Consider the following 26465-nt stretch of genomic DNA (forward strand, 5'->3'; position numbering starts at 1 on the left):
TACTTAGTAAAATGAAGTAATATGTTTCTTTTCCCTTTTTAAAATCAGCATTTCCTTTTAAAACATTTTTGCTGATATCTCTTGTTGTTACATTACCTTCATGTCCACATTTCACTCCTTGACTTTCCTTATTACCATCCTTTTTCTTTTTAACACAGAATAAAAAGAAAGAGAAAAAACAGATTTCAACAAAGTTAGACAAATCAATGGAAATTTTAGAACATTGGTTTTTCCATACCCATAATCTCCCATGTCAACAAAAAAGGGGAAATATTCATTGTCTGCTCTCTCAAATAAGATTGAATCATTATAATTATCCAGTATTCGATTTAATTCTTTTATTCTATTTATTACATTGTAATCATGATCTATATCATTTTCTTAGTTATATTAATCCTTGCATCAGTTCACATAAGTCTTCTCATGATTTATTGATTTTCAAAAAGGGGGAAAGAATGCAATTTGCAAACCAATGCAATGAGCATGATGTGGATTCCTAGCAAAATTTTAGAGTATATTTTTTTAATTTTATTTTTAATTCATAGAATAGGACAATAAAAAAAGATTGTACATGAAAATGCAAATCTACAATGCACAACTTGCTATTTCTTTCAACTAAATATCAAGAAAAAAGAATCAATGTATACAGAGCCAGCATGGATTTTCATACTTAGCATATTTTAATAGCATTACTAGAGGGAGGTTTTGAACATATAGATCATATAGTGGTTAGCAAGACTTTTGAGTGTACTTATGCATCTAATGGAGATGTGGATTAGACAACAGCACAACGAAGTGGATTTAGAACTATTTAACTGAAAGAGTAGTCAATAATAGTTCAATGTCAATTTGGAGGGAGAATTTTGTTGAAACCCCCCATGGGGCTTTCCTTAGTCCTTTGATATCTTTATCAATAACTTGGATAAAGGAATAGATTACTAGCTTATCAGATATGTGGGTGACATGAACAAGAAGGAAGAGCTGACATATTGGATAACAAATTCATTATATTAAAACCAAAAAAAGGATAAAGACAATACAGTTTAAAAAGAAATAACCTAAATAGTTTAATAGAGTGTAGTCAACAAACAGAAAAAGGCCATACAAAAGGATTCCTTCTTGCTATATTGATTTAGAAAAACACATATCAATATTATTTATGCTCTGTAACATTTTTATTTTGTTAAATGTTTCCCAATTACATTTTAGTCTGGTTTGGCCACACTAAGAGTGATGAGGCTCTAAGCTGCATATTATTGGTCTACAACACTAGGTGAAACTAATTAGAAATGTATTATGTACAAATGTAAAGTTCTCTAGTTGGGTTCAAAAAATCAGTTTCACAAATATATGATGATCAGCCTAATTTTATTGGAAAAAGTGAATTGAGTGGATGGATATCCACTGTGGATGTGGAAACCAAACACTCATATGATGCTTGTCAGTTAGTTGTTTTTCAATTATGTCCAAATCTTTATGACCCCTTCAGAGATTTTCTTAGCAGAGACTGAAGTGATTTTTCATTTCCTTTTCCATCTCATTTTACAGATAAGGAAACTGAGGCAAATAGGGTTAAGTAACCTTGTCCCAGGGTCACACAAACAGTACCTGTGGCTAGATTTGAATTCGGGAAGATGAATCTTCCTTATCATACTCCAGGCACTAAGCCTAATTAATAATTTACAGTCTTAATACTATGGCAATCAGAATTCCAAAAGGAATGTTTACACAAATAGATAAAATAATAATGAAATTCCTGTAGAGGAACAAAGAACTTAGAAAACCAAGAAGAAAAATGAAAAAGGAAAAGTAGGAGTAAAGGAAGAATGGCACTTAACAGATTTCAAAATCATACTATAAGCAGCAGTCACCAAACCATTTGGTCCAGATACATTTAATGGAACAGACTAGATATTTCTGAGTATCAGAAATAATGAAATTCAAATCTATTCTTTATTTATTTATTTTCCCCTGAGACTGGGGGTAAATGACTTGCCCAGGGTCACACAGCTAGGAAGTGTTAAGTGTCTGAGATCAGATTTGAACTCTGGTCCTCCTGAATTCAAGGCTGGTGCTCTATCTACAGCGCCATCAAATCTATTCTTTAATAAATCTCCAAATTATAAATTATAGAGGAAAGAATTGCTTATTTGATGAAATAAAAATTGAGAAAACAGAAAAACCACTCTTGACAGAAATTGGACTTAGGATAACATACCATATTTCCCAATAAATTCAAAATTAATATATAAGCTGAATATTAAATATTATAACATAAAAAAGCAAATCATATATATTTCACAGGTATGAGGTGAATTCTTTTTTTTTGTTTTTTGCTGAGGCAATTGAGGTTAAGTGACTTGCCCAGGGTTACACATCTAGAAGGTATTAAGTGTCTGAGGTCAAATTTGAACTCAGGTCCTCCTGACTTCAGGGCTTGTGTTCTATCTACTGTTCCACTTCATTGCTCCCAATGAGGTAAATTCTTAACCAAAGAAGTGATTATAAAAGATATATTAGTAGTTTTGGTTACAAGAAATTGAAACACTTGTGTGTAAATAATATATTTGGGAAAAAAAGGATGAAGATAAATGGGGGAGAAAATCTTGTCATCTAATTTCTTATATAAAATGTGATATCCTAAACACACATACATATAAATAAAATAAAATAACGATATGTAGTTGAATAGTTATATATGTATGAATACATATATATTTCTTAGTTACATATAGACATGTTGTTTGTGTATATATGTGCCTCTATAGTTCCATTAACAAAACTGTATAACCATACAACAATATAATTATATAACTGACTTTTCATATCGATTAGATTTCCCCCATGTCCCTTTCCCTATTCTACAGTAATTATAACTATACAATAATCTGATAGACCTATGAAAGTTTAAAGGTCCTTTACAATAGATAAGTGATTAAAGAACATTAACAGTCATCAGAAAAAAAATTCTCAACTATTCAATACTATATTAAAGCATATTCTAAATTGTTAATAAAAGAAAGGCACATCAAAACAAACCTGAGGTTTCACCTTATACCCAGGGAATTGGCAAAAATAGCAAAAGAGAACAGTAGATGTTCACTTTGAGATTGGAGAAAGATAGGAATCCTAAGGCATTTTTGGTGGAGTTTTGAATTGATACAACCATGTAAAAAGTACTTTGGAATTATGCAAATGAAGTCATTTAAATATCCATCCTTTTTGACCCATAGATTCTATTAGACGTGTACCTTAGGGATGTCATTGAAAAAAACCATAGGATCCAAATACACCAAAAAAAGCTTAACAGCACTTTTATGGCAGCAAAGAACTGAAAAACAATGTGATTGCCTTTCAACTGGGGAATGTCTAAAGAAATTATGGTATGCAAATATAATAGAATATTACAATGTTGTGAGAAATAACAAATATGATGAATACAAAGAAAGATACAGATGAATTTAAATGAAGCAAAATGAATTAAGCAGAACCAGAAAAGCAATATGCATAATGACTGCAACATTGTAAACAGAAAGAAAAACAGCATAATAAAAAAAATTTGTGAAATTATAAAGAATAATCTTGTCTTCATCAAAGAAATAAGAGATGTCTTCTTTCCCTAGCTCCTCAGATGTGAAATATACATGAATTTATCATATATCATCATATTTTTTCAATGTTTTAATTAGTTTTGCTGAATTGTTAAAATTGCTCTCTTTTTAAATTTTTCTTCAGATCATTGTTATAAGAGATAGCTGTCTGTAAAGAGAAGAGAAATTAGATAATGTAAATAACAATAACTAAAATAATGGGCTAATATTTATATGTAACTACAACCTGCCATGTACTGTGCTAAGTGACTTACAAACATTATCTCATTTAATCATCAGGATAACCCTTTAATTTAAGTACTGTTATCTCTATCTTACTGTTGAGGAAATTGAGACAAAGGTGAAGTAATTTGTCCAGGATCATATAGTTAATAAGTGTCTGGGGTTGAATTGGCATCTTGGTCTTACTGACTCTAGGCTCATGCTGCTCTATTGTACAAAAGATATTGAAAACAATCCATTCAAAAAGAAGCATAATGCCTACAACTAGGGAAAGTGATTACCTTAGTCCATTCTGCCCTGGTTAGACTACATCTGGAGTTCTTTGCACAGTAAATAGAATATTTTACCAGGAGATCAGGCGACTTAGAAGAAAGAGTAATTGCAGCTACCTTTTGGTGGAAGGCTCATCATCTGCACCAACTATAAATAATGTCTGCTACACGCATAGAATCTTTTTAAGAATGGGGCAGTGAAGTGGCACAGGGGAGAAAATTAGATGGTGCATTGAATGGAGTACTTGCTTTGGAGTCAAGAGGACCTGAGATCAAATTATCTTCAGATACTTAACACATGCTAGTTATGTGATCATGGACAAGTCATTTAACCCCAATTGCCTTGCAAAAAAAAAAAGATAAAGCATAAAATGTTAGTATATGGCTAAAGGGAGATTGCTAAAATCTTTCCTGCCATTTCCTTATGTTTTTGCATCATTTTGGAAATAGTCCTTAGCTTATGTCAAGCTCACTAGGTGATTATGCATAACTAATGTGATCTGAGCATTAAAATGTTAATCAATAATAATAAGCTATGTTTATCATTTCCACACTATAACTTTTGAGAGAAAAATAGCATAGTTATATGTACAAATGGCCTCCAAGAGGTTATAACCTCCAAGAGTTATGTACAGTTATGTACCTAATAACAGGACTCAATTCAATGTAACACATATTTGTTGATCACAATATAGTTCTGATCACTTGAAATATAAAAATAAAATATGGCAAATTTTCTAACCTCTAGGAAATCACATTATATAATGGGAAGGATCAACATATATGAGTCATATTTTACAATAAGTATGATAGAAAAAGAGCAGGATAATGCAAAGGAAAGATGAAGACAAAAATGTTCCAAAAAGACATGAGGAGTGAGAGGAAATCTTTATCTAGAGAGAGGAAAGAAAAACTTGCTGGAAGAAGTAGTATCCAAGCCTTGATAAAAGGAAAGATTTTGGAAAGGTGAAAAAATGAGAGAGTACCAGGAAAAGAAGACAGAGTGCTAAGAATCATAATTTCTAAACATGAAATTTTAATTTGACTGTTGATAATTATAAATGTGAGTTCCTTGTCAACTGACCAAAGAGCAGACATTATTGTTTGAGAAGTTTAATTTTGTCCATCTTGACATTCTTAACATAAATGAAAGCAAAAGGGGAACTCTCACAAAGGGGTGGTTGACTGGCACTCCATGGAGAGGTTAAAAAAAAGGATTTTGCTTTGAATATTGGGTCATCTCATTTTACAATATTAATGATAAACATTTTGCAAAAAGACTACTCTGAAAATAATTGCATGATTATTGAGGATAAAGTGGTAGAAAAATTATATGAAGGACTGGGTGAAAACTATTCAAGCAAAATCAACATAAATCCTTGATGACTTCAATACAAAAAACCAGGAGAAGGTGAGTTTGGGGAGAAATAGATGGTAAATTTTGACTCAGGAAAAAGACATGAGACAAAAGAATTTCATATCACCAATATTTTCTTTTAAAAAAGAAGTGGAAGAAGAGAGGAAAAAAGCAAAGGAGAAAAAGAAGAGGAAGAGAAGGAAGAAGAAGAAGAAGAAGAAGAAGAAGAAGAAGAAGAAGAAGAAGAAGAAGAAGAAGAAGAAGAAGAAGAAGAAGAAGAAGAAGAAAAAGAAGAAGAAGAAGAAGAAGAAGAAGAAGAAGAAGAAGAAGAAGAAGAAGAAGAAGAAGAAAGAAAGAAAGAAAGAAAGAAAGAAAGAAAGAAAGAAAGAAAGAAAGAAAGAAAGAAAGAAAGAGAAAGAAAAAGAAAGAAGAAGGAAGAAGAAGAAGAAGAAGGAAGAAGGAGAAGAAGAAGAGAAGAAGAAGAAGAAGAAGAAGAAGAAGAAGAAGAGAAAGAGAAGAAAGAAAGAAAGAAAGAAAGAAAGAAAGAAAGAAAGAAAGAAAAGAAAGAAAGAAAGAAAGAAAGAAAAGAAAGAAAGAAAGAAAGAAAAGAAAGAAAGAAAGAAAGAAAGAAAGAAAGAAAGAAGAAAGAAAGAAAGAAAGAAAGAAAGAAATGGAAGATGACAACTTTCATAGGTCATGGTAAGCACCAAACAAGATCACAATGAATAAAACTGATTACATTTTAATAGACAAGAAAAGACTTCATTATGAACTTCAGATTTATTCCCTGAGATAGCTGTCCTGTGAACAGGCAGACTACAAACTTGTCAGAGTGAAGATTAGAATTAATAAACAAGAAGAAGGAATAGCAATGAGAAAAAAAAAAAAGAAATGACATACAATTAAGAAGGCTTAACTCTGAGTTGTTCAAATGAGATACTGAAAATTTTAAATGGGAAATGGAGAATGGAATAACATTGACTATAATGATTTCATCCAGAAGTTAAACCAATGCATATTAAGTGCTACAACAGGGAGACCATAAAAGCCCAGAAAGTACCTTAGTCAGCAAGCATTTGACTTCCTTGCCAAATGGAGAAGAATGACTGCCAAAGGCAACCATGGGTTATAATATAAAATCATTTTTAAAATCTTAAAAAGAAGTATGATGTACAATGAGCAATATGGTCTCATAAAGCAGAAAGAAGCAATGGAGGATAAAACTATTTTGAAGAAAACTTGGCAAGTTACTAAGCAAAGTCATCCCAAAGGCATTCAAGGATGAAAAAGAAAGCAGACTACAAACAGAAGAAAAGCTAAATAAATCTGCAAAAATCACTACAATATACTGTTTCTCTATCAACAGTACAGGAACCACCATATTTAGATCCTAATGCCGTAGTTCATGAGATGCTGCCAGAAGAAGCATTCCATTTGGAAGAGAAGGAAGAGCAGCCCAATTGAATTAAATACAGAGGAGCTTTATAGGCCATGCTCCATACAAGCATTGATTGTTGAGGATAAAGTGGTAGAAAAATTATATGAAGGACTGGGTGAAACTGTTCAAGCAAAATCAACATAAATCCTTGATGACTTCAATACAAAAAACCAGGAGAAGGTGAGTTTGGGGAGAAATAGATGGTAAATTTTGACTCAGGAAAAAGACATGAGACAAAAGAATTTCATATCACCAATATTTTCTTTTAAAAAAAGAAGTGGAAGAAGAGAGGAAAAAAGCAAAGGAGAAAAAGAAGAGGAAGAGAAGGAAGAAGAAGAAGAAGAAGAAGAAGAAGAAGAAGAAGAAGAAGAAGAAGAAGAAGAAGAAGAAGAAGAAGAAGAAGAAGAAGAAGAAGAAGAAGAAGAAGAAGAAGAAGAAGAAGAAGAAGAAGAAGAAAAAGAAAGAAAGAAAGAAAGAAAGAAAGAAAGAAAGAAAGAAAGAAAGAAAGAAAGAAAGAAAGAAAGAAAGAAAGAAAGAAAGAAAGAAAGAAAGAAAGAAAGAAAGAAAGAAAGAAAGAAAGAAAGAAAGAACCTCACATTGTGAGGACATTGAGGGACTGATTTACAAATCTATAGGAAGAAGAGATAGCAAAGACATAAAATCTCAGCTTTCATTGATTCCCCTCCTCCAAACCCCCAACTGTGGAAGCATCAACAAATACCAAACTCTCTACTCTCGCATCCACCCAAAATCTATATGAAGGTCTTTTGTTGAGTCATTTCTCAATCATATCTGATTCTTTGTGACCTCATTTAGGGTTTTCCTGGCAGAGATACTGAAGTGGTTTGCCATTTCCTTCACTAGCTCATTCTACAGAGCAGGAAACTGAGAAAAAGGATAAATTTGCTTAAGGTCATAACAGCTAATGAATGTCTGAGGCTGCATTTGAATTCAAGATAAGTCTTCCTGACTCCACTTTTGGCACTCTATCCATTGTATCACTTAGCTGGCATGAATATAATAGGTACATAATAACACTTCTGGAATGAACTAATGGAAGAATGAAACCAAGCTTTATTTGACTATTTTAAAGGAAGGAGGAAAGTATGGTACAAATGTAATTATAGGCATTTCTTTTTTTCAGATTTATCATAAAGAGAAAATAAAATTATATAAAAAGGACTCTTTTTGATCTTTGAGAAGTTTTACTTTATTTTAGCAGGATTATAGGATCTCAGAAACTATCAATCCCCTTATCTTGCATATGAGAAAATAGAGAATAAGTGATTTGCCCACATAGTAAGCAAGTATTTGTTAGATGCAAGATTTGAACCTGACCTACTTCAGAGTCACTATTTTTTCTACCATATTAATCTTGCCTTCTCAAAACTCTCATATGTTGTCAAGATTTGTTTTTGTTTAGTCATTTTTCAGTCATGCCCAATTCTTCATGACTCCATTGAAGTTTTCTTGGCAAAGATACTGATGAAAATTTGCTATTTCCCTCTCTGGTTTATTTTACAGATATGTAAACTGAGTCAAGCAGAGTTGAGTGACTTGACCAGGGTCAGATAGCTAATATGTATCTAAGGCTGGATTTAAATTTACAAAGAGAAATCTTCCTAACTTCAGGCCCAGCACTCTATCCACTTGCACACCTAGCTGGCCCTACACAAATAGTGGACATCCTCAATTACTTTTTAGGGAGTAGAAGGCTTTCAGAAATGTCATTCAGCAATGAAGCACATATTTATCATTCCCTGTTGACTGAAAGTCCTAAAGAACATAATATCCCATTATGTTGATTTGTCAGGTTTTTTTTTAAGTATTTGATGCAGTAAGACACAAATTACAACTTCTATAATAAGGTCTCTCCATTCCATAGTACAAGACCATTTGAGATTCCTTGGAAGATGTAACAAGAAAAATAGCTGTTTCATGACCTGCTGATAATAAAAATTAGATAAGACAAAACAGGAGATATAGGATTGCCAAAAGTATTTGCCATTGGGGAGCTAAGTGGCTCAATGAATAAAGCACCTGCCCTGGAATCAGGAAGCCCTGAATTCAAATCTAGCTTCAGATACTAGCTATATGACCCTAGGTAAGTGGCCTATTTGCCTTAAATTCCTCATCTGTAAAATGAACTGGAAAAGAAAATGGCAAACCAGACCAGTATCTTTGCCAAGAAAATTTCAAATGGGGTCATGAAAAGTCAGACATGAGTGAAATGACACAACGGATATGAAGAAATATAAAGGAGAGTCTTAATTTTTCTGTGACTAATTAGTTCTGCCAGATGTTTCTGTTTGAGTCTAGCATTGTATAGATTGCATCAAGACCCAAGACATTACACAACCTCTTGTAAAGGAGCTTTGTTAACTCAAAGGAATTTGAACTGTCCATTCACACAGGAAATACAAAATGGATGAAGTGTCTATTGTCCAAAATTTAAATGCATTTGAATGAACACTCTAGTCAGCATTCTGACAATGGTATATCTAGAAAAGTAAAGATGAAGAATGAATCAAATCCAGATTTTAAAAGGAGGAGACTAGGATAAATTGTTTTGGGGGGAATTGTAAAGCCCTTTTCCTTGATTCCAAGCTAACCTTGACAACAAAGGTCCATCTTTTCAATACAATTTTTTTTTGCTAGTATTGTTATATGATAGCAAATCCTGACCAACATTGCCTCTGGAGAGATAAATAAACACAAAAGAAAAAAAAGCAAGTATGGGTATGAACAAGCTATAACATATGACCAACTAGGAACTCCAAAGAACAGGCATAAAGGACATTATTTAAAAAATGAGGACAAGATTTGGTCATGAGGCAAGGGTGAAGGATTACAGCAGATGGATAGCCAGAGTGTTCCACTTATACACTAGTAATGTCAGGGGAAAAGGAGGTAGACCTACAGTATGTTAGGTGCACACCTGTAGTGAACTTTTGGAAGGATATGGACAAGAATCCCCAAAGATGGGCAGGCACAGATGGGTTGCAATCTGCTTTATTGGGGGGAACTCCCAAGCTGATAACATATCCATCTAAGTATGTGAAGTATGCATAAATATGAGAGAGAATATGAGGTTATTTTGTCTGAACACAATTAGCATGTTGTCTCCCCCACCAGTCTGTTAAGATACTTAAGCACAGGGACTGTTCTTAATCTTTCTTTTGTATACTCAGTGACTGTCACAGGATCTAGCATGCAGTAGATACTTAATAAATGCTTCTTGCCTTGTGTTTTGGAATGAGAGGTCATGGATTTGAATTTTGGCTCTGCTAATATTTTTTTTTCTCTCTGGCACTGTTTCCGCATTTGTAAAATAGGGAAGAGAGGCAAAGTTTGGACTTCTAAGATCACTTCCAATTCTAAACCTATGATTCTCAGGCAATTGTAAATAATTCATGTCCACACTGGGCTCTTATTCTCTTCTAATACTTATAATCTCAAATTTTGATTATGTTGTTCTTCATGCTGTTTGAGTTAAATGAGTAAGTTAAATCAAGTTCATTTCTAACTGGATGAGCCCTCTCAAACTCGCATTTCTAAAATGGAACTCAACATATTTCCCCAAACCCATTCTTTCCCCAAACTTTCCTGAGGATAACATCATCTTTCCAGTTATGTAGATTTTCAATCTCAGGTTCAGCCTAGACATTCAGATTAGCATTTTGCCATCTGGATCTGAACCTTTCTAGGTTTATTGTATTTTAGTTTCCATGTTTATGCTTCATCTAAACTAGCCTATTTGTTATTCCCTGAATACTGTATTCTATCTCTAGCCTCCCTACATTTGCCCAGGCTGTTGTTATCTTAAATTCCAAATTTCACACCTGATTCTTAGAATCCCTGACTTTCTTCAAGGACCAGTTCATATACCACTTCCTACACTGTGATACTGAATTAGAAACAAATCCTTGTGAACTTCAGGAAGCTCTCCCTTACCTTCCCTTTTTCTCCTTTCCTTTTTTCCTTTCCTTTCCTTCACCTTTTCCTTTCTTTTTCTTCCTTCCTTTGAGCCAGTCAGAGTTAAGTAACTTGACTAGAGTCACACAGCTAGTAAACATCTGAGGCTAGATCTAAAATTAGTTCCTCTTAACTTCAGGGTCAGTGCTCTATCCACTGAGCCACCAAGCTGCCCCAAACCTTTCTTGATCTATGTTCAATCTATGCATCCTTCTATCTTCTCCCCAAGGTATCATGTGCCTGTTAGTCACAGTGCCTGGAACATAATAAATTTTAATGAATGAATGCCTATGAATTACATTGGACAATGAACTTGAATCCATTACTCTTATAATGTTTACATTTCATTTTCCCCTCCTTTTCACAGTTTTTCTAAGCGTTACCGAGTGCTTTTGCTAATCATCTCTAAATCTCCAAAATATATCATTCTATTATTTTCTTTGGTCTGAGTCAGAGCAATATCTACCTAAATGGAACATTTCCCTTTATCTACAATTTCAAAGAACCTTTTTTGTTTATTATATAATAGTTTTTTGAAAAATTTTATTTTTACAGATTATAAAAGTTGGATTATATATATTATATATATAAAAGATTGTAAAAATAATTATAAAAAGATTTTATAATTAGCATCTCTTTTGTCCCCCAAATACTGACTTTTATATAAATCATCTTTTATCTGGGGCAAAGGTTGCCTAGGGGAAGAGGAAGGTCAATGGCTATTTCATTGGAGAGAGATAGGATGGAAAAGTGGAGAGAACAGAGGACGTGGATCTTGGATTTGAATCCCAACACAGACACTTGCTGGCTGTGTTACCCTGGTCAAGACACTTTTCTTTTTGAGCCTCAATTCCTCTGTTTGTAAAATGGAGATAATAAGAGGACTCAGGAAATGTACAAATGCCCTATTTAAATTCTAACCGTTCTTAACTTCCTCACTACATGTAACTAGTGTGTATAAGATATATCTAGTATATGTTACTTTTCATTGTCTTCCATCTGCCCCATCCTTTCAAGAGAGAAAATGTCTATTCAAGTGTGACATCCTATCATTATAGTGAGTGGGAAAGACAGCAGTCAAGAAACAGTTTCTGATACCAATATTGCAGAAGTAGAGGTATCTTGATTTTCCACAATAATTCTAATTAAATCAGAGAACAGCAGCTCCAGATTTCACAGACACACACACAAAACTTACCAATAGACAGAGACATCTTAGAATGGGTTAAAAATAAATACAAACCATCTGAAAAAAGCAGAAATAGTAATGACAGTTTTGAAGTATCCAGTACCTGTTGTGACAGGAATAACAAATTAATTGGGACTATAACGGATTCTTTGTAAAGGTGAAGTAAACACACTTGACTGTATATTTTTCACCATCAGTTAAGTCTCAATTGGTTCTAAAAATAAACAGAAGACATTGAACAGTTTTAATGGATTTTGACACCTAGGTATTATGCTGTCACTCCAATATAAATGAATCATAACTTTGGACTGCACCAAGGAATTACTGCACATTTGGAGAAAATTTATGGTGCACCGAGCTTTGAATCATGATGTGATATCTAAACTAAAGTCAAAAAGAAGAAAAAAGCCTGGCATAAATTATTATTCTTTATCCCATACATAGCTACTAATGCAACAGGTAACAGTTTTAGGATTTAGGAATTCTGCCAATAATTATTATCAGGGCTGAAATGAATTTATCTTTCTGAGAAGTCTCTAGCAAGAAATACAAGAGAGAATCACTTTTACATAAAGTGGTAGAGGCCCTTTTATTTCTCCTTGGTGTGTCCCTTTAGGTGAGTTTCTCCAGCAACAAGGAGGAGAGTTGGCTGGATTACATGGAAAAAAACTGTACAATTTTTTTTGAATGACTCAAAATTTTTCTCTGAAAGAAATGGCTGTATTTTTAATGCCCAATATTCTTCTAATGATACTGTTTGACCCTGGGCCATGGATTAATACAGCCTCCAGAGACTAGAATTTAGGAATTAGCAAAAAAGACAACAGAGAGGTTCACTGTAGGCATAAAGCAGACTACACCATAGACAAAACAAGGAATTATGGAGGAGTCGTGAGAGAAAGAATATTATGAAAGAAATATATTACTGTAAACAAAGTGGACTGGTCATGTAGTAACAGAGAGGAGTAACTGTTGGAAAGCCAACATGCTTTGTTGGTATCCTTGTCATATAAAAACATACAGATAAAGTAGACAACATTGCCTTTTAAAGTTTTATTTTTACTGGGTAAATTCTCCCCACTTCTACCCATTTTATGAGAAAACATAGACAAGAGTTACACAGGATGGATAGCTATAGATTGATTGATATCTGGATTGTTGTAGGGTATGTCCAGCGGTAGAACTAGTCAGGAAAATTCAGCTTCCTGAGTTCAAATCTGGCCTCAGACAGTAACTAGCTGTATGACCTTGAGCAAGTCACTTAACCATGTTTGCTTCAGCTTCCTGAGCAAATGACACCCTAACATAGATTTTATCAGATTCCTTTTTATTTCCAACTGTCAGGCTATCATACTTACTGGCAGATCCTGTGCTGTACTTTCCTATCTCTATACTTTGGCAAAGACTTTCCCCCATGTTAGAAAATGCTCCCTCCTGATTTATTATAAAAATAAATACATAATAAATATTCTTTGTTGAAATCTTTCCCATTATTCAAAAGCTAGCTTTAGTACCATACTGTCTTACCTCATCTAAATTAAAAGTGATTCCCAACTAAAAGTCTTCTCTTCATTCTGAGATTTTCTCTCCGCATTTTGCCCTTATCTCTTTCATTATCTCATGTTGTCATGTCCATGCTTACTTGTATATGTATTATATTCTACTTTTCCTTGAAACTTAAGCTCCTTCAGGTCTGATATGCCTAGCTCCTAGCATAATAACTTGCACACAGTAGTCAACTACATAAATATTCATTGGACTTAGTTCAGTTGAAAAGTTGAATAATAGGGAAAGAAATATCCCTGATGTAACTCTACTTAGTAATAAAAAAAAAAAAAAAAAGGAGGGGAAGTATGTTGGATTAGTGATAGAGAGAGGTGAAATGGATCTATTTAAGTCTTAAGTATTTCAATGGGGAAAGTCTTTTAGGCCATCTGAATTTCTCCTGCTCTCACTTTGGGGTTATCTGGACAGAAACCTTTTCCTTTCTTCCCAGGCTGCCATTTTGATGCATGTCCCATGATCCTCTGCAATTGCAACTGTATGTCATGATGTTCATTTTAGCCTCTTCTCAGCTTAATCCATCCCGGGTGGCTACTTTTGCAGTTTCAGTCCTGATTCAAAGCTTTCTGCATTGACCTTGTACAGTTATAAATGTTTTAACATCCATAAAAAAGTGCACTCACATAAAGAGTAACAGAAAACATCAAATACAAGGAAGTAGAAGCACAGTCTGATGTTATGCAAAATAAGCTTGCCTATCCTGGTATTACTCCTATCCTTTGCCTTCTTTGGATTTAATGGTAGTGGGCACAATTATTGCCTCTTTTTTAGAGGGCATTACATTATTGTAACAACCAGTAAGTTTTAGCATAACATTTTTATTTCTGTTTCAAATGAGGTCGTTTTCTAGACTCCTTTGGAGAGAGGAAATAGGCCTTTGCAGATTTTTAAAAACCTTTGAAAAAAGACCATGACTCTTACCATTCACTTACAGATCATGCATGGAGGGCAGAATAGCTACAAGCATCTGGATCTTTATTTTTGTTAGGAAAATCAGAGTTTAACTTCACATGGAGATTTCCTGGTGGTTTTGTTTTTAAGATTAAAAAAAAACAATAAAAATGAAACTTTAAAAGCTTCATCAAAGGTTATAAGTTCACTCATTCCTGCTTCTCAGGGTTATAAATACAGATTTGAAAGGGCAACCAAGTGGAGCTGAGAGCCCTAACTAGACATCTAAAGGAATAGCACCTTAATTTGTTAACTGAGTACAAAAAGAACGAGATCTTAGAATGTTTAAAGTTGTTAGAGTTTTGATTCTTTGTGAGTTTTTAAAAACTTTTAAACAACTATGATTTTTATCACTATGCTTTGTCTGATAGATTTCATATCAATTCTTTTTATCATTTTTAATTTTAATTTTTTTTTATTTTCAGTTCTTAATTCTCTCCCTTCTCCATCCCTCCCCCAATATCAACTCCTATAAAACACTGCCATTCTAATTTTATAGCTATGCAATGTAGGGCTCTTTCCTTCCTCTCTCCTTCCTTCCTTCCTTTATTTTTTCCTTCTTTCTTTCTTTCTTTCTTCCTCCATTCCTTCTTTTTTTCTTTTTCTTTCTTCCTTCTTTTTTCTTTCATTCTTTCTCTTGCCTTTTATTTCTTTATTTTTTCCTTCTTTCTTTCTTCCTCCATTCCTTCTTTTTTCTTTTTCTTTCTTACTTTTTCTTCATTCCTTCCTTCCTTCTTTCTTCCTTCTTTTTTTATTCTTTCTTTCTCTTGCCTTTTATTTCTTCATCCATTTCTTCTTTTTTCTTTCATTTTTTCTTCCTTCCTTCTTTCCTTCCCTCCATCTCCCTATCCTTCTTTTCTTTCTTTTTTTCTTTCTATCTTTCTGATCCTCATTCTCCTCCATAAGAATGTTGGCCTTTTTTCCATCCCCAACAATATATAGAACAAGTATAAAGATTTCATGTGATCCTGTGTAATTTCCTTTCTGCATAGTCTCTAGTTAAAATCTCATATTCAGATTATGAAAGAAAGAAAAAGGAAGGAAGAAGAAATTTAATATTTGTTAAAATAATGCTATGGGTTAATAGGAATAACGAAGAACTAAAATATAAGCTATATAAAATTCCAACTAAAACCTGAATATATTTAATATATTCATTTAGAAGCTAACTAAAAGTCCAAGAAAGATAACACTTTCAATATAATACAATACTGCAGAACAATTGCAATTTTCAGTTACATTTTGTATCTTTTTAAAGAGGATTTTCTATTTTGTTTCAGAGATAATAGGGAGCCATTGTTTCTTATTGAATTAGATAGGAGTGACATGGATGAATCTGTCCTTCAGGAAAATCACTTCAGCAGTTTTGTGAGAAATAGATGGGAATGGGGAAGATTTGAAGGAAAGAAACCAATCAGAAGACTATTGCAAACAAGATATATAATGCAGCAAAAGTAGAAACAAGAAAATTAGAAAACAGATTGTATATGGAGGTTGAACAAGATAGAAGAATTTACTTCTCCTTGATACGATTGTGAACTTGGAAAACCGGGAAGGTGTTGGGGTGCTTGACAATAATAGAGGAGTCTAGAACAAGACAAAATTTAATCATTTCTATTTTGGATATGTTGAGTTCTAGATGTCAATGAGACATGCAGCTTTAAATGGCAAATACGATAATGATACTTAAGAGAGGTTAGGATTGGATTTATATATATGGGAAGCTTCTAAATAGAAATAATTGAACATGTAAAAGCTGTTGAGATTGTCAAGTGAAAGAGTATAGAGAAAAAAGAAAGAGGTTGAACTTTAGGCTGTATCCTCATTTAGTGGTCATGTTATGGAACAAGATCCATCAAAAGAGACATGTCGATAGAGAAGTAATAGGTGATAGGGGAATGAACAGAGACTGACATCATGAAAACCCCAAAAGGAGAGATTGTCTAGGAAAAGATAACCAATAATGTCAAATGCACTTTAAAAGGCTTAGGTTCAAAAAAGAGTCATCAGATTTTGTAATTAAGACATGATTGGTGACTTTAAAGAAATCTAAGCATCATGCTTAGAACATTGTAAGCATTTGATAAATGTTGCCCAGTTGATTTTAAGAGTGATATTTATATTACATAGATGTTTCTGGTAGAAGTATTCATGTGGAAAATGGAATAATAATAATAATAATAATAATAATAATAATAATAGCTAACATTTATATTTGCAAACTTTTTACAAATATCATCTTATTCGTTCACCCAACAGTGCTAGAAGATAAAGGCTATTATTACCTGCATTTTACAGATAAAGAAACTGAGATACAAAGAGGTTAAGTGTCTTGCTCATACGTTGTCTGAGGTTAGATTTGAAATTCATTCATTCATTCATTTTGAAATTAATAAGGTATGTCAAGATTTATGTTCCAGAAATTGTGCTATGTGCTGAGAATACAAGTGTAAGCAAGTGAGAGTTCCCTAGTAGTATTAAGAAGCTTATATTCTAACAGAAGAAGACTATACAAATGTCAGGATTCTGGAAAATAGGAAAAGGCCAAGATTGAGCTTGACTATTGGAAAATGTGATGAGGAGTTGAATAGAATAGAAGTATGAAATCTGGCTACCAAGTAAAAGTTCACCTATCAGAGCTGGGGGAACCCAAGGATATAGACCAAGTCTCAAAATGAAAGCATGTTCAATTATATATTGATTTTTTAAAAATACATTATAATCTAACTACAACAGGATCCTAACATAGCCTGAAATGTGATGTAGGGTGGTCTTTTTAGTCACCAACAAGAAGGAGGTTCCATTTATAATAACCTTAGTGTTTCATCTATCACACAAGCTTTTGGTAAAGAGTCAAATGACCCAGTGTAAGCTCATTACAATTTGTAACATTTTGTAACAATTATATACAATTTGTATACATTTCCAGGAATTATAGTAGATCCATGAGAAAATCCATTTAGTCCTAGAAGACAATAGAAAAAGGATCTGGCTTAGTTGGGGCATTATCACAATAAAAGATACAGGAAGTTTGCTACAGATATCTGAGGCAAGTCCACTAAAAGGCAGTAAGTCATACACTCCTTGGGAGTAAATGATTATGTCATTCTTGATCCTTGTATTCCTAGGACCTAGTAAAATGCCATAAAGCACATAGCAGTTGCAGTAAATGCTTATAGATGGACTAACTGATTTTCTAACTTTGCATTAAGAGTCGAGGCTGAGTATTAGTTTTACCTGCTATCTCCATCAACTACCTATGTGACATTATCACTTAATCTCTCAGGACCTCAGTTTCAAAATTTATAAAATGGAGGTAACTGTTCTGCCTACCTCACAGGATTATGATGTGGTTTGCAAGCTAAAGAATGCTATACCAACAAGTGTCATCATTGTTTCAGTGATTATTTTTGTTATAACACTTTGGTTCATCCCACCCATTCCTAGTATGAGAATCAACTTGAATTATTTGGAAGGTCATTTGTAGCCTCACTTCCTTGCAACTCTCTATCAGTTGATAACATAAAATTGGCAGTCTTCTTGGTTAGCTGCCAATTGACAAAGCTGAGTAACTTCTGGACATATCTGGGCTGCCAAAAGCTCCCAGATCATACTATAACCCCGTGTCTCAAGGCAATTTCCAAATTCTCTAAGGAAATTGTCTTCTGGAAGCTCATAACAATCCTGGAAGGTTTACTCTATGACTAGATTAAACCTGAATAACCAAGGGGCTCACTAGAACAAGTCTGATTCTAGAATCTGTACTTTGGTGAACTTTTCTGTAACGCTTACAGGTTATATATATGTATATATATTTGCCTATCTCTCTCTCTCTCTCTCTCTCTCTCTCTCTCTCTCTCTCTCTCTCTCTCTCTCTCTCTCTCTCTCATCTTACTTATTTATCTACCTGTCTATCATCTATTTATCTACCTGCCTATCTATCTATCTATCTATCTATCTATCTATCTATCTATCTATATACATTTTTTCTCTGTCCACCTTCCAGGAATATCTTCTATTTCTTCTTCTGTTTAATTTGAATTTATAAGCTTATAATATTCTGCTTCAACAAAACCACAACTGCCTTTTTCTGGATTCTTGAAAGATGAATGCAACACGAGTACTGCCAAGTTCTACCAGACCAGACGGCTTTGAGTATGAAACTAGTCACCAATTAGATGTCTCTTTTATGAAGATCAACCTAAGTTTGTAGAGGCTTCTCACTGGATTGGCTGCAGGATGATGAAATTTCATCCATTGAAACTCTCAAGGATCTTTTAATAGTGAATGGGGTGAGGGGCTTAAAGTCAAGATGATATGGGTTCCAAGAAGTCATGTAACTCTGGGTAAGTCAGTAACATCCGTGTGTCTCAGTTTCACCATCTATAAAATAAGGGAATTGAACTCAATAGCCTCTGAGATCTATTCTTGTTCTGAATCTATGCTATATTATAAAAGGATTATAATCTATCATTCATCTCTTTTGGATGTTGCTTCAATTTCTTTATGTCATATGTTATTTCATGGAACGTATTTTAGAATTTCATTTTCCTGATGTCTAAGAAACATTTAATCCACTCCTAATTTGCGAATATAGAAATTGAAGCTGAGTAAAATGAAGTAATTTACCCAAGTTCACACAGATAGTTAAATATCAAGAATTGGAATTTGAATCCAAGTCTCCAAACACCAAATCAAAATTCCTTTTATATATTCAATTTTAAGAGATCATCCAATATTGTTTTTTTTTCAATGATCTTAAAATCACAAGGATTTATATGTTAAATAGTCATACATCATTATCACAAAAACCTATATGTAAAATATATAATATACAAGTTCAACAAAAAAACTAGTACATAATAAATCCTAAATATACTATTATACAATATTAAATACTACTTCAGGCATTCATTAGTATTAACTGAGTCATCATGAGTGAGTCTTGATTTCAGTTCCACATATGAAAGAGGATGATGACCTTCACGGTCCCTTTCATGTCTAAACCTAAGATCCTATGATTTAATAACAATGTTGTTGTTGATATTGAATCATTTTCATTGTGCCCAACTCTCTGTGATCTCATTTTAGGATTTTCTTGCCAAAAATACTGAAGTGATTTGCCATTTCCTTGTCTAGCTCATTTTACAGATGAAAAACTGAGGCAAACAAAGTTAAGTGTCTTTCCTAGAGTCACACAATGAGTAAGTGTCTGAGGTCAATTCTGAATTCAGGAAGATGAATCTTCCTGACTTCAGGACTGATGTTCTATCCATTGTACTAGCTATATACCCAGTCTAATAAAAATAATTAACATTTATAAAGCATTTTAAGGCTTGCAAGGTATGTTACATATATTAAGTCATTTTATCCTTACCACACCCCAGAAGAAAAGTGTTATTTTTATTCTCTCGTTAAAGATATAGCAATTGAAGCAGACATAGGTTAAGTTATTTACCCAAAGCCACATGAGAAAATAAGTGGTGCAGGTTTGAAGTCAGGTCTTCCTGGTTCCTGATCTTTCTCCCTATTCAATGCACTGCCTTCCTGAGTAACTGCCTCTATTATTTAGGGAGTTTTGTTTGTTTGTTTGTTTGTTTTAACTGGCTAAATGTCTAATGATCAAAAGGCAAAATTCCATTGATTGTGAAGTTCTAGCACTAACCTAACACCCACTTTGCATGCTCAGATGAAAACTAAAAAGGAGAGGGAAGCAATCTTCACCATCTTCTCTTTCATCACCTATCCAATGTCATATAGATAGCATTGAGAACTTTTCCAGACCTGAGAATCCTAACTGTGTAGAGTATACACTAAGGCCTTCCTGCTATAGAGTCACTTGGAGACTTTCTCATAAATTCAAAAACTTACTATTAAGTATACATACTATATAAGTCTATAACTATGAGAAGACTAATTCAGGCTCTGTCTTAATAGATTTAAATTTAAAATGTATGTTGAACTATATTGAAATACCAAAGCATATCATGCTAAAGAAACTCAGGATAAAAGCTGATTTTAAAAAAAGACCTTGGAATTCCCCTATCCTTTGTCAAAATTCGATTATTGTATTCCTTAGCTATAATTTTTTTTATGGGTAAAGTAAAGGCATCTTGTTTAAATGAGTATTGATGATAAAAGTATTATGCTTCTGTCAGTTATTTCTGTTTAAGGGGAATGTTTCATATCTTTCTTTTTATGTTCCAAAAAAACCCATAACAAAACAAAAGAAAGACCCAGGAAAAACACAACCCCCACAAATCCTGGCTATGTCACCTTTTGCCCATGTATGACCTTGGGCACATTATTTAACTGCTGTAAATTTCAATTTCCTCATTTTTAACATGAGGGGGCTTGATTAGATTTTCTCTTCCAATTCAAAGTCTGAGATCCTGTAAACATAACTCTAGCTAGTGCTTTCTGGAGAAAATGACTACATTAGGTTTTGATGCTGATCAATTTAAGAACAAAATCTAATTGATTAAAATATGAGAGTTTCACAAGTGTCTGTTTATCCTGGGTCTTTCAATGGTTTTGAGACATTTGACACATGAAAAAGCCCTCAATGCAATAAAATTTACTGATATTTTACAGTTTTACTATTCTAGGACATATACACATGCAAGAATGTACATACATACACACACACCCCTTCACCAGTTACTTCTGTTCTACTGCTCCAGGCAACTGTAAACACAGAGTTGAGCTTAGCTCACTGATTGCATTTTTATTAAAACTATATATTCTAGCTATTCTATTATGTTTCAGATGAAGATAAAGCCTTGAAGTGGTAAATTGATTAAATTACTTTTTTGATGGCTTAAAACTTTATATATAAAACTAGATGTAGCAATCAAGCAGTATTGGATATATTGTGATTCATAAGGAAAAAAAATCATTTTTACATATTATGGCAGTTACTGAGATTCCCCAAAATGCAGATCCCTAGTTCAGGCTTCTCTTACATTTAGATTTGTATCTTTGAAATCCTGGCCATTATGCATAGTTTTAACTTAGTTTATCATTGATTATTCTCAAAACCATAAGTCATATAAATATTCATTCCTAAGCAGAAAGATAACTACTTGGAGAGACTCTTAAAATTACTCCGGTGTCCTACAAACTTGGAAATCTTTTGTTTTCATAAATTATGAAAGGAAAATGTCACAAGCGATCATAGCTCCTGTGCTCTGGCTTTGCTGACAGCTGTATGATGCTCATTCAGTGCAGCAGATTGGGAGCTGAGAGTTTCATCAATAAATACGACTCTGATGGCTTCATGTCAATGGTCAAGGTAATGGTGTGTTATTACCCCAGAAACATGCACCACCACCAGTCAGTCACATGCGGACTTGGGAGTTGAAATCTTTGTATAGAGCCTATCTGACTTATCTCTCTGTTAGAAATTGTATCATACCCCCACCCATCTCTAATACTTCTTGACAATAATATGCTTTTAATGCACTCATGTTTCTTCCTTTTATTTAACTGTAATATAAGGTGCCACATATGATAGAAAGTGTGGAAATAAGGGCTAAAATCAGGAGCCAATATGAAACTAGACAAAATGCTTCAGTTCTGAACTAGTCCTAGTAGGACACCACTGGACCATTGGTTCCCCAGAGAAAACTGGCTGCCCAATGTAACAGGAAAGCAAAGTAGCAGCACCACAGGACTAAGCAATCTAATACCAAACATAGGAAGAATCACAGAAAAAATAGATTTCAGGGGAAAGTTTTCCTTTGAGTTCACTGTATAGAATATTTATTAATACTTTCGTTGTAAACAATGGACCATAACTATGTTTTCAATGACGTGTGACCTACTTTGTAATTTTTAAAATCTTACTTACCTCTCCCCTATTAAAAAAATTAGAACTATTTCCTCTTTATTCTAAAGGATCTTTTACATTGATGCTTGACTCAACTATTATACATGGTTGGCTATTAAATGACTATATTTTATGTTAACTATTTCTTTCATGATTTTTAAGTTTATTTTTAACTATTCTAGAAATTTGGCAAAATATCATGTTGCATAAACTTGAAGATTTAAAACTATATTTTAATAAAGTTTTATAGATTTTTTTAAAGACACACAATAGACATTTTAACTCAACATATAAAGTAGTATTGAGTGATTATTTTTCACCTTATCTCCTTATTAAAGAGCAAATTTTCATGTTTTCCAGATCATTTTTGCCTACATATGCTCTGGTTTGAAACAGAAATATATTTTTATATATCCTCAAATGCTTAAGCTTAGTATCAGATGCCATCCAACACAAAATATGTTATATAAAAACAAAAAAAATGTTATTTAAATTTGTCAAAAATTCCCAACATTGACTCACAATATTTTCAAATATCCATACAGTCACCTTGACATGGTTTTTAGAGTCTGAAATACAATGCCTTAATTTGCACATGAATGTTTCTTAAAGCAGATGTGCCACAAAATATAGAAAGGCAGTAAATCTCTGCAAATTCCAGTATCTCAAAAAAAAACCTAAAAACTATAAGTAGGTTAACATGTTAGTGAAACTAAGAGAAATACAAATTTTTGTCCCACTAATGTTATGAACAAGATCTTTTAGACAGTTATCATTCCCCCACCCCAATTTTTCACTTTCCCCCCCACTGATCATAACTGAAATAATAGGAAAATATAACCTAAAGAATTTTCAGCAAACACATTGAAAGAAACCAATTTATGTGTGTGAAGATCAAGGAAGACAGGCTATTTTTAAAAAAAAAAAAAAAGCATTTTACTCCCAGAATTAATTCTCAGTCTCTGCAAAATTCATTTAATGCTCCTAATGGCCTGCTCTTTTCCTAACGAAAATGCTCCTTTGCCTCTACTGACCAGTCTCTGATGAGAAAACAAGGAACGTAATGCAAATGAATTGTTGTTATGTTTCTTTTGAAGACCCAGAAAAGAATTGGCTCCAATTAACATCAACTGTGTATTTGTGTAAAAATAGAACATGGTTAACAGCACGTTAGATAGGAATAAAAGTGTAACTACAGGGAAATGCAAATCTAAGGGACTGTTAATGTGGAAGTCCTGCCTACCTGTCTTGATTTCTGAATTGGTTTAAAAATGGATATAATGTACTTGATCAATTTGATATTGTCTGGATCTATTCTTCGGGAGATTTTAGAAACTCCAGATTTCAAATTCCAGCATCTGCACACAAACTGACTTTAAAAAGCAAGATTTGAAGCAGATAAAGCAACATTTTGCCTAAAGTTCATTCATCAAATGGCTGCATATTTTGAAAAGGGTAAAAAGTACTACTAAACCCATCAGGGATAAGTAAAGGCTATATACTATAGATTATTTTAATCCCCCAGCTAGATATAAAAGGGATAATTACATATTTGTGGTTGAAGCCATGTGGTGGAAAAATCAATACAACTTTTTTGTATGACACTTCATTAGTGTGAAAAATTTTAAAAGCTGAGAAGGACTGCCTTGCAATTAAATGCCTCTGCTTCTCCAGCTCCAGTAATGGGTTTGTATTATTATCTAGTTTATTTGAAATAGTGGCTGCACTATAGCAGTAATTGGAAAACATTGATTATGCACTTGTATATGGAAAGCCTGGCAAATCATTACAGGGCACAGCAACAGTTAGTTAGCCTTACTAATGAAGCACTAATTGCTGTAAGTAGGTTAACATGTTAGTGAAACTATAGGGAGATAATAGTTTAGAAAATTTTTGAGCTGTTTGGCAACACAGATATTTTCTTTTAACATCCTGGGGGGGAATGCCCTTATGATTTTGGGGGAGGATATTTTTTTGAAACTCAATTAAAAAATATACCAGCAATAAACCATTTGGCTTGAGATGATTTCACTAACATATATTCAGATGGGATTCCTATTAGCTCAATCACTCTCCACTAAATGGAAATAAGCCACTTACTGCCTTTACCCTATTTTCAGTGGTTGGTCCTTCAAGCCAAGAACCTTGAGCCTTCCCTTTCCTAATGAGTCAACCAAGGTAAGTACTAGGTAAATCATAGAATTCTGGGTAACTATTTCATATTTAATGTATTTGTTAATAGTAAAACTTTATTTTCTGCTCATTTTAAATAATCTATAATTTTTTTTCATGAGTAAGGGCTTTATGTCTTAATTTATGCAGCTCTCCATAATATCTCATCATCATTTTAATATCCTGTATTTGACTTCTATCTCTCAAAATGATTTAAAATTAATTTTAGCTGAGTTTTGGCTTTTTTTGATTTTGGAATTTTTTTGTTAGTAGGGAAAGGAAAAGATATTTTATTTCTTTCTTTCTCTACTCAAGGAATTTATAAAAATATAAATATTTGATGTTTACTTCCTCCTTTAAAACAACAACAACAACAACAACAAACAATGAACCTTTTTGGAGCATACTGACCAAATCTATACCTTGAATTTCATAGTATAATAAAGGAATAAGTATTGCCTTAATTTAAAAACCAATTGCTTAGCATATTGGAACCAACAGAATAGGAATCTAAAAGATCAAGAATTTGTTCAAATGGGCTTCTTTATATTTTAAATTCTATTCTCAAAATTTGGGAGATGAAATGAAATAATTTATTCTTGAATTGCTATCAATAATTAAAAGTTCAAAGAACACATCTCTTTGTAACAGTTCTTTTTCTGAGAAGGTGCTTTAAAGGTTACCTTTAGGTAGCAGAATTTTCCCTTGCGACCATAAAGTTAGTTACTAAAAGTTCAGTGATAGCAAGGGTGAATGTCCATTGATTCTTCCATGAACAATGTAGAGAGAAAACCAAGTTAAGTGGACAATATGCCGTATAATAACAAAAAAAGGCCCCTAACTGCTTTATGCCTTAATTTTCCTCAGCTTATGATGCAGTCAGTCATCAGGGGCTATTGATTCTTCAGAAGATTGTAAAGTACTTACAATATAGGAAAGTCAATTCAAATCCACATAATAACTTAATAATTACAAATATTCTGAAAAAAGAATCATGGGGGAAAGTTTCCCTCTTCCATAACTTCCAAAATTCAATTGAAAACTAAGTAAGGAAAGTATTAAATTGGAAGAAAATGTGGACTAATGATGCTTTTCTCTGAGCCTTTCCATATACTTCCAAATTGTGGTATGCTGGAATTATTTGGAGACATGCAGCTGCTATAAGAAAGGCCTACAAAACTTTTAAAGGGTCAAGGGTTCAAAATATTTTCTTGACTTGCTGAAAAAATGCACAGGGGTGGATTTCTTCTCAAATATCAAGCCATTCTAATAAATGGATAGCATCTGGTCAACAACCTCTCCTCTCTGGCTAAGTGGGGAAAATTGCCAAATTTTTCTTTTGACCACAAAGTCCTTTGAGAAGCATAACTCTGCACCAGCCTTGGAGGACCAATACTTGTAAATGGATCAATATTCATGAATGGGACATGCCCTGGTATCAACATAAAACTACACAGACAAATGGTCTTAGTTAAGGAGCTTGAGGAATTTCTTATTGGGGAAGGAGAAGAGCATTCATTGAGAATAAGGGCCTTGATTTTCAGCCTCAAGCCAAACCAGAGCCATTCTGCTTTGATTCTGCTTCCCAAGGACTGTGCCCATATTATATCCCTCTGTTCATAGTGAACTGCTTTTCAGAAAGCAGCTCATTATTAAAAATGTGGAGCATGTTTTGACTACTAAGGCGAATCATCAAATTACTGCCTCTCTTCCATCCCACTTTGTCAATAAAAGATTTTCCTTGGGTCAGAAATGCTTTTGGACGACTCCTGAATCTCCAGCCCTTGTGCAAATCTCCCCCAATGATTCTGGAATGGGGGAGAGTGGAGTTATAAAAGTATCCATGTGCCTGCTGAACATTATCTGCAAGGTCTTTTATGTTAA

This window comes from Sminthopsis crassicaudata, chromosome 3 (genome assembly GCF_048593235.1).
Source record: "Sminthopsis crassicaudata isolate SCR6 chromosome 3, ASM4859323v1, whole genome shotgun sequence".
In the NCBI taxonomy this organism is placed as follows: Eukaryota; Metazoa; Chordata; class Mammalia; order Dasyuromorphia; family Dasyuridae; genus Sminthopsis; species Sminthopsis crassicaudata.